The sequence below is a fragment of the Rhinichthys klamathensis genome, unplaced genomic scaffold (genome assembly GCF_029890125.1).
Source record: "Rhinichthys klamathensis goyatoka isolate OS25496 unplaced genomic scaffold, OSU_Roscu_1.1 h1tg000303l_1, whole genome shotgun sequence".
In the NCBI taxonomy this organism is placed as follows: Eukaryota; Metazoa; Chordata; class Actinopteri; order Cypriniformes; family Leuciscidae; genus Rhinichthys; species Rhinichthys klamathensis.
In genome coordinates, this window is record NW_026606822.1 from 5,399,406 (window position 1) to 5,410,363 (window position 10,958).

The following is a 10,958-nucleotide window of genomic DNA, read 5'->3' on the forward strand; positions in this document are numbered from 1 at the left end:
TGCATTTATAGTTTAAATTTAGCTGCGAGTGATCAGGCCAACGTTGCCGAAGCGCTGTGACATCACTGCCGGTCAAACACACTTTCAGCATCTGACCCTGGAGTCACGCCGCGGTGCAAGAAGTCAATCAGATGCGTATTATACACACACCTCATGAGACTCACGTATGAATGTACAAATCAAGGATGTGCAGGGCGGCTTGACAGAATCCGAAATCATTATATAGATTTTTTTTTTCTCAAGAGTAACATGATAAAGAACAGATTACATTGATTTATTCCAGACGAGCAGAAGTTTTAAATGCTACATTTTCTGGCAGAACAGTTTTCCTTTTCCCGCGGGATTAGTTTTCACTAAATGAATGCGCTTGCATGCTACACTAAAAAATTGGAATAGCAGATACAATTTGCAAGTACAAGTATGATTTTTCTACACACACACACACAAACACAAACTGCTGTCTTATAAGTATTTCTTTCAGGATACAAAATATAATAATCATCAGCCTGCATGTAGTCAACCAAAAAGCAATGAATGTTATTTTTATTTATTTGTTCAGACATACCCTTGTGAAAAAGATGTGTGCTTAATTCTATTGAATGTGAACTAATAGTGTATAATTCAAATCTGAAAAAATATATTTTTTAAATATTGTTACCTGTACTTGCAGGTAATGAAGTAAAAGGCCACGTAAGTTAAAGAGAGAAGACTTTCATGACTTTGTTTCTTAACACTTCTTTGTAAAGCTTTAACTTAAATTAAATGTTTTAATCTTTTGTTGTGCTTTAAATAACTTATTTTAATGTGTTAACTAATATTCAAAAGCACTTGAATATAAATTTAACTGCAGTGTGTCATTGGATATTACATTTAAAGTAAATATATTGTAAATGTACTACATTGCAACTTCATCATTATGTGAAACTACAAATATATTTAAATGCATGACATACAAGTTTCAATGGAAATGACATTAAAGTATGTTAAAGTAAATAGTTAGAGTAAACTTTAACCATACTTCAATGACAATAGAAGTAATTATGAGATTACATATAAAGTTAAATTACATGCTTAAATTGAAACAAACCACTCTTAAGCAGTGGTGGAGGAAGTACTGAATCTCAGTACTTAAGTAAAAGTACAAATAACCAGAGAGATATTTACTTTAGTAAAAGTAGAAGTACCATAATGACAACCCTACTTAAGTAAAAAGTAAAAAGTACCTGATTTTAAATGTACTTTAAGTATTAAAAGTAAAAGTACTTGCATAACAATTTATTATCTTAATGTCTATATTCTAATGATTAATAAAACAGTTAATTCTAACTCATTCAACCTAATACTCATATAAAGATGTTCAATATGATGGAAAAGCAGTTATATTTTAAGTTTTTGTCACCATTTCTGAACAAGCTTGCAATTAGGCAATATACACATCAAGCTTACTACTATACCCTTACTATATACGGTATATATATATATATATATATATATATATATATATAAACACACATATTATGTTAAAACACCGTATATGAAGGCGTTTGGCTGTAAACGCGATTCATTTATGGCGTAATTCTGAACCTCTTGGCTTGCCATACTAATCCTAACCAAACGTATAATACACCCCACATCACTAAACCTACCAATGCGTTTCCTATGCATGTAAAAACTAATTTTTGCATATAAATTGCACGATAAACACACTGCGTGCTATAGAGACGCATTTAGTGTGACTGGGTTGATATATCTATGGCAACCAAACTTCACTGGTGAGACAGAAACGTGCGATGAACGGACGGTCAGGATGACGTTTTGGCAGAGGGGAAAACTGATCCGAAAATGTAACGAAAATGTAACAGAACGTTGTAGAAATGTAGTGGAGTAGAAAGTATAATACTTGCTGCAAAATGTAACGAAGTAAAAGTAAAAAGTATGCACTATTGATTCGACTTAAGTAAAGTACAGATACGTGAAAAATGTACTTAAGTAAAGTAACGAAGTATTTGTACTTCGTTACATTCCACCACTGCTCTTAAGTAGCTACATTTTCATTTAAATGTAAAAGACATTAGGGTATCCATGTATGAATCATAACTGGAAGATATATATCCATATATTATACTGATTAGCAGTGTTGTTCACTACGACAAACATCACTTTTACAACACTAAACCTTCACCAGTAACCTTCTGGTGAAAGAAATCCCACAGACGCACACTTGAGGAGGGAGCTGAGCCATTTCGGCAAACCAGAAGATCACAGAGACTTTTGACCTGGACCAGAAAGAAACCACCCAGCAACCACATGCAGGCAACCACCCACACCAGCCTATAAACGTCCTTGAAACACACACAACACTTTTGTGAATTTCACACAGGTTCGATTTCTTCAGAATCGTGTTGTTCTCCTGCAGCGGTTCATTCATATAAGCACAGTTAAAACAGTGGGAGTTTTGATTGAAGTCTCTGGTTTTTGCTAACCTTTGACTCCACGCCTGTCAGTCCGAGGATGGAGGATCTCAGTGGAGTGTTGAGGTGGTGTTGTGTTAGAGGTCATTCAGTGCTGAGATTCCTGTGGGTCGAGTCCTGCAGTAGTAGAAGCCGTCTCTCTGTTAGACAGGTGTAATATCTACAGTAAAACACACTGGGAGAAACTGAGCGATGGATGGGGGGTGTTCGGGAAAATGCCTGTTGTCTTTTATGGAAGCAACAGCGTGTGTACGGGCCGTCCCGGGAGAAGCACAGCCTTGGATGCGTAATGGATTTTGCAAACCTTTTTTTATCTTAATGCAACATTTTTATGGCGTGTTTGAGGAATAATTTTGAACAGATGTAGTTAACGTCCATACAGCCAGCAGCATGTGTTTGATGCGCTTCATACCGGGACAACTGAAAGTCAGCTTGAGATAAACAGAACAGATTGTGTGTGGAGGGGTGTTTAGACACACACACACTCTCACACACCCTCACACACCCTCACACACATTCTGTCTCTCACTCACTCTCTCTCTCTCTCTCTTACACACACATACACACACACGCACACACACACGCACACACACACAAACTGCAGTCTTATAAGTATTTCTCTCTCACACACACACACACACACACACCCTCACACACCCTCACACACATTCTGTCTCACTCTCTCTCTCTCTCTCTCTCTCTCTCTCTCTCTCTCTCTTACACACACATACACACACACGCACACACACACAAACTGCAGTCTTATAAGTATTTCTCTCTCACACACACACACACTCACACACACACACACACACACACAAACTGCAGTCTTATAAGTATTTCTCTCTCTCTCACACACTCACACTCACACACACACACAATCACTCACACACACAAAAACACACTCACTCACTTACTCACTCACTCACACACACACACACACACACACACTCACTCACTCACTCATTCACACACACACACACACACACTCACAGACACAATTATAAATAATAATAATCATTTCAATGGACACCGTTGTTATTATTAGGCAGTTTTACAGGGTATTGCATCTTGCTTGTCTGTTATAACTAGCTGAATTCTTGAAATTTAGCTTTCAATCAGTCAAACATTGAAACTGGGATGCTGTACACATTATTACTGTAGGCCGGGTATGACATTCACATTTCACACTGTACATCATGCTTTCTGTTGGTTCAACTCACTGGATTATGTTGTTCAGGACAGAGTTTGGATGGTCCAGTTAACCCATTGCTGATAGATGCTTTGTCCAAAAAGCATGTAGTCGATACAACAGATCAGATCAGAGAGAGAGAGAGAGGGGGGTGTTTCACCACTTCACAGTGTCTGGGTTTTATTCCAACAGTTGGATGAGTCAGTGTAGCAAACCTAAGAGGCTTAGCTCAACGCAGAGCTCGGAGCAATGCTTAGAGACTCCCATCACTATCCAAAAAATGCAGGAGAAATTAATAATGTCCCCTGATGATTTGACTCTTTTACACAGAGTATGAAAATCGGGTTTTCATCATGAGTCTGTTCGTCTTCCCAGCAGCCCTCAATCATGGCAGGCATGCAGAACCTTCCTTCAGTCTGAACATCATCAGAATCGCAGTCTTCAAAAGTCAATGCAGAACAAGAAACAATAGTTAGTTCTGGGGCCAGTTGCATAAAGTGTCTTAAAGGGATAGTTCACCCAAAAATGAAAATCACCCCATGATTTACTCACCCTCAAGCCATCCTGGGTGTAATAGAAAATAGGAAATCAGTTAAATAAATAAAAAATGTCCTTGCTCTTCCATGCTTTATAATGGCAGTGAATGGAGGATGTGATTTTAAAGGCCAAAAAAGTGCACCCATCCATCATAAAAATAATCCATTCAGCTCCGAGGGGTTAATAAAGGCCTTCTGAAGCCATACGTTTTTGTGAGAACAATATCCATATTTAAAAAAGCTTCCGACAGACGGCCTTACGCATCGATTTAAGGCGAAAGAGTGACCTCTGACCCGACGCATTAACTCCGATTGTATTGGTCTGAAATAAGAAAGTCTTTTACACCTATGAAGGCTTGAGGGTGAGTAAATCATGGGGTAATTTTTATTTTTGGGTGAACTATACAATGTCTTTTCCAATTCAAATTAGACCGATCTACCTTTTTATGTAACTGGCTTTAAAAAGAAAAAATAGATGACTAACTTTTAAGACTTGTCTAAGCAGTTTATGCAACTGGACTGTTTCTGGTCAGCATAACAAGTCACCAAACACCAAAAAATGTGGGAACGTCCCTGCATTACATAACAAAATATCAAACAAAGAGCAATAAGATATTTTTAAAAAGTGTCAAGGTGATCTGGCAACTAAAACACCTTTTGTGTCTTCGTTTGAACACTTTAGCAATTGTTTCTAATTCCAAACTGAACAAAATGTTGATAGAACAATGTGCTTATGCACATCTTTGTTTAAAATAAACGACACTTGCTATGATATTCTATTAGCTGATGCAGTGACATTCAAACATTGTGACAAATACATTTTTATGTCTGCAAAAGTAACAAAAAATGTAACAAAAAGAGAAAATGTGGTGCCTGAAGGTGCACCTCTTGCTCCCAATTCTTCATTTTCAAGTCAATTATTGTTGTTTTGAGTCACAGATAAATTGCACCATACAAGCCAATTAATCAACTAACTAAGAAATTTGATTTATATCACAAAATTAATCTGTGCCTTACAATATCATTCTTCTTCAAGATGGATGAGGCCATTTCGTCTGTATAGCTTTTTCAGTATTTTCTGTCAATTTCGAGCAGAATCAATTCATGTAAATATGACCATTAAATCCTGTAGCTGCTCATTCTGATGAGAAAGAATGATTCATATGATTGGAGAGAGAGAGAGAGAGAGAGAGAGAGAGAGAGAGAGAGAGAGAGAGGGAGAGGGAGAGAGAGAGAGAGAGAGAGAGAGAGAGAGAGAGAGAGAGAGAGAGAGAGAGAGAGAGAGAGAGAGAGAGAGAGAGAGAGAGAGAGAGAGAGAGAGAGAGAGAGAGAGAGAGAGAGTGTGTGTGTGTATGTATGTGTGTGTATAGCCACAAGATGCAATGCAATAGTGGCTTATAATATTTATTGAATACTACAGAGCATTCACCAATACAAACACTTACAGATCAAAAGTCAAAAAAGATGTTCAAACTCGTGGCTGTATTTAATTTCGATTAATCTGTTATGGAAATAAAATATCAAGTCACAGTGTATTGTGGGATACTTCACATTTTATCATTCGGATATTTTATGCATGCTGAAAAAGATATCGTGCAATTCTGAACGTAGCCACGATTTATTTATTTATCTATTTTTGTCACTGATATTTCAAGCACATTGTTAATCAAGTAAAAATGAAACCAAGAAATGCAAGGAATATTCTAAATAATAGAAAGTCTATAACTAGAGTCCATGACTAACAGTTTGTCATTTCCATAATCAACTTCGTCTCTTCTGCTCACCAAGGCTCCATTTATTTGATCACAAATACAGCAAAAATTGTTAAATATTATTACAATTTATAATAAGTGTTTTCTATGTGAATATATTGTAAAATGCAATTTATTCCTGTGATCAAAGCTGAATTTTCAGCATCATTACTCCAGTCTTCAGTGTCACATGATCCTTCAGAAATCACTCTAATATGATGATTTAATGCTCAAGACACATTTATGATTATTATCCATGTTGAAAACCGTCTTTGTTGCAGCGTATTTTGTCATATTCAGTATTTATTTGAAACAGAAATCTATTTTTAACATTGAAAAAATGTCTTTACTGTCATTGAATGAAAGTATTCCTATTGTTTTTAAGAAGAAAATGATACCTAAAAACTTTAACCAGCAGGAAAAAAAAATTGCAATACTATTTCACAACATTACTAATATTTTACAGTATTTATATCAAATAAATGCAGCCTTGGTGAGCAGAAGTGACTTTTTTCAACAACATTTTTGAACACATTTGAATGGTAGTGTATGTGTATGTGACTGACATTATCTACGATAATAAACAGGCTATTCTGCCCTTACTCTATAGTCATAGTTTGATTGCACAGCTGAGGTTTAGGACACTGAAGCACTTGGTCCGCACTTCAGTCTGAATCCATGAATCAGAAGCCATGAAACTGACAACTCAAGTCAACAGTGGAATCAATGTTTTATCATGACGGTTCATACAAAGAAGGTTAATAATAATGCATAAATGAGATGCATATCAAGGCCTCTCGCATTTGTGGGATCTGGGCATAAGGAGATCACAAATAAGATCTCTTAATCGTCTCAAATGTTTCTCCGATACAAGAAACAATACCCAAAATCGAGCTCAAACTGCCCTCATTAACATTAATGCAGATGAAAAGTAGTTATTTTTTACTAATTCTGGCATATTTACATGGTGTATTTTTATACAACAATGTTCATGAATATGCATGGTCCCTATTAAATAAACCAATAAAATAAAATAAAATAAACAATTGTCTCAGTTGGATCTGTTTTAGTAATTTTAAGAGAAATGTCTTCGATAATGTCAATAATTAAAAGAAAACTGAGAACATTGAGTCTCTTGAGCCATGAAAGAGGCCTGAATTTGCTCTGTGATGGTTAAACATTATTATGCAACAAATGTGTTGTTAAATATACGAAGATTATAAACTAGTAAATTCCTTTTAATCCCCAGCATTCATGAGAGACGTTCTTTTGTGAAGTAAGATTTGTTTACTCTTTTCTACAGGAAAAAAAACTGCTGTTCATTGATCTTTCTGCAAGATATATGGGAATGAAGCTCTAATTTGTATGCATGTACTGGGAATGAGAGTAAAAAGAATCAGTCATACATGCATTGGGCTATGAAGTGTCCAACACAGTGAAGAGAACCGAGACGATCAAGGTTTCTCCACTATAGCGGATCGGCTCGTCCTCGTAGAATAACTGTATACAGTAGGAAATAGTTCATCTTAATGAAAGACTTTTTACTTTGTCATTTAGTCAATATAAAATGGTTTTATTCATTCAGCAATGGAAAAAAAAGTCCACAGGGTGAACGTTTGACAAAAAAAAGATCAATGAAGACAAAAAAAAGATAAAAGCTGTTTATTTTAACTTTGAAAGACTTTCTTTTATTATAAAACATGCTGGCTAAGTGGCTGTTCACAAAGTTTTTGCTTTTAAATTGTTTTACTGAAAATGCCACAAAAACTATATATACACTACCATTCAAAAAAGTCTCTTCTAGTATTATCATTATTATTATCATCAGTTGAAGACTGTTGTTGCTTCATATTTTGTCATATTCCACCGCATTTATTTGAAATAGAAATCTTTTTAAGTTTAAAAATGTCTTTACTGTCATACTTACTTTCATTTTGTCCTTCCTGATTGAAAATATTTGTCTTTTTTTAAAGAAAAAAAATCATGCTAACTTTTTAGTGTATCATGGTTTCCACAAAAACATTAAGCAGCATTTTTTTTATTGTTATTTATTTATTTATTTATTTATTTCTGTCATATTGTTAATGTTTTGATAATATGTCTGTTGCTCCCCCTTCCCTGTCTTTTTGTTTGAGTGGATGTTTGTTTTATCTTTATTTCTAAAGACAATAAAGAGTTGATCACAAAAAAAAAAACATTAAGTAGCAATAATAATTTTAATCATATTTCACATAATCATATTTTATCAAATAAATGCAGCCTTGGGGAGCCGAAGAGACTTCTTCCCAATCTTGCGGACCCCAAATTTTCTTAAAGGGGTCATCGGATGCAAAATTCACTTTTACTTGGTGTTTGCATATAAATGTGTGTTTGCAGTGTGTGGACACAACCACCATACAATGAAAAAAATCCATTCACTCCTTTTTTTTTTTTATCCTCAAAAAGCCTAAACACTCTAGCCTGGTAATACCAAACTCTGCTACTTCGCTTTGCTTCATAGACAGAGTCTGGCATGGCATCATTGAAAAGTGTTTTCTTTGTCGCGGGCGGGGGTGGGGGGCGCTCGTCTGAAGTATAAAATCATTGGTTACCCGTAAGCCAATCACATAACGTTTGGTTATGACGTGTGTTATGCGCCAGCTCAGCAGCATCGAACTGCCACTGTAAACACATTATAATGCGAAAACGAAACAATCGAGAGAAATACCGGAGTGAACATGGCTGTCAACGACTTTTGTAGATTATGTGATGTAAATCTACGCATCCACGGCACAATCGGGGCCTCTAAACTATCATTTGACAGTAAAGAGAAACAGGAAAATATTTGCAGCCAACTGTCAAAGTTAGGATTAGTTCTGTCAAACACAGCTCTTTGTTCATTTCGAGTCAGTCGGAAATGCTGCAACTTAATTGCAAGATTACAGCATGACATGGCAATATTTACGAACTGGAAAAAAAAGGAGACACTGACCTGTCAAAAGGGTGCCAGTTCGAGCTCGACAGATAAAAGAGACGGGAGACGGGAAAACCTGTCGGGAGTGGGGCCACAACATTACCTCCATTCAAAATGTTTAACAAACACTCTTCTTGTTCGGGCTTCAGTTTGCAAATGCCGGCATTATTCTCCACAACAGAGTGAATTGCATCCCGTGTCTCCATATCCGCGGTCGTTTTCGATTTCCCTAACCACTTAGCGTCTACGTCACGGCTCTCAGCCCGCCCTCTGTTCGTTGATTGGCCGGATGTTTTCAGGCCTGAGGAAAACCGAGAGACATGTCGATGTCTCAGACTAAGTACAGAAGCGAAATGAAATTGAGCGGAAGTACGAAGTCTGACGTAGTCAGGCTATAAACACTCTCAATAATCAAGCCGTTTGGATTTTCTGAGCAATATGATGTCATAATGCTCATGCTCCGCCCACGACCGCTGACAGACTGTCCCGTATTAGCATATTTCCCGTATTAGCATATTTCCTGTATTAGCATATTTCCGCCCTCAGCCACACTGTCCACCAAGGCAGCACTTTACATGTCTTGTGTGACACCCCCCATGGAAGGGGGGGGGGGAGCTCATTATCATTTAAAGAGACATGCACCGAATGTGAACTGTGAACAGAGCTGTTTTTGAGGAGGTAAAACGATGTTGTTTCACACAACCATTGAGGAATTTTAACCAAAGTATGTTACAAACTTTACATGAAGACCCTAAAGAATCATACCAACTTGTGGAAAATGGGCATCCAATGCTATCTCACGACCAAATCGTACGTGAGGTCGTACAAATTCGTACGAATTAGCCACCTTTTAATCACTCGTACGAATTTGTACGAATTGGTCGTGAGATTAGGTTGGGAATTTTCAGGACTCGCAACCGCATTTTCGACGGAGCCCTGCTGTACGACTTTCTGTAACGTCATACAGATCGAGAGAGTCGCTCTGCGCTGTGTTATCTGAAGGTTTTAGAACCAACCCGTCAGTGCTGATTTACTCTAAATTTCAATTTCAGGAGGTTTTAAAGTCCCCCTGTAGTCAATCTACAATTTTATCCCTTAAAACTCATCTTTGATCACCAAAATGTCATATTTAAAAGTTTTATCCTTGAACAAAAATTCTTCATTTCTTGGAATATCTCGAATGTAACTCGACACCCTCGCCTCATTTAGTATATGTGGTTCTATGAATATGCAAATGAGCCCCGCCTCCACTCACTCACTCAGCTCAGAGATCCACTGGTTGACGATCACACGTTGATCTGATTGGTTACAAGGTCGTTTGTGACGTCAGAAACACCAGCGATTTCAAACCGTGTTTTTGAGACTGTCTTTGGTTCACTGCAGTTTTAAGCAGAAAATACTCAGCAATGCTGTCGACTTATGAATTTACACATGATTTGTCTTAAAGCATATTAAAACACCACATAAACAACATTAAAAGCTGGATTTTTAAATCTGGGGACAGAAATTAATTCAATTAATTAAAAGCGAGCTGTTGTGTGTTCTACATGCTCGTGCTTTTAGAGCAGTTTGCAATCTTGACCGCTTGAACACCACAGTTAATATTGACTGACATTCATATGTGAAACGCTTCCATGTCTCTCACATGTGGCGTGATGGCGAATTCAAGAGCGCATACTCCTTTTTAGCTTTTAATTCTTCATAGCAAGACTCATATTTTTGAAGAAAATTAATTCTGCTGACTGATTTGCTTTTGTAATAACCTAATAGTTTGCCACTAGCCTGTGCATTCATCTGGAACAGATAGAGAGGAGTGTGTATCGATTGAGTGGCGTGCAAAGCAGCTGATTTAATACAAAGATTTAATTTTGTTTCACTCTCCAATTTTCCACAAGACCCTGATAATAAGACTGAAGGGGAGGGATCGTGGAATTCCCAATGAATGCAATTTAATTTGATTCTTGCCATACATAAGGGCATTCACAACCCAGGAGAATACAGTTTGAATGACAAGCAACATAACAGGGTTCTGCATGTTGAGAATAAATCTTCAAA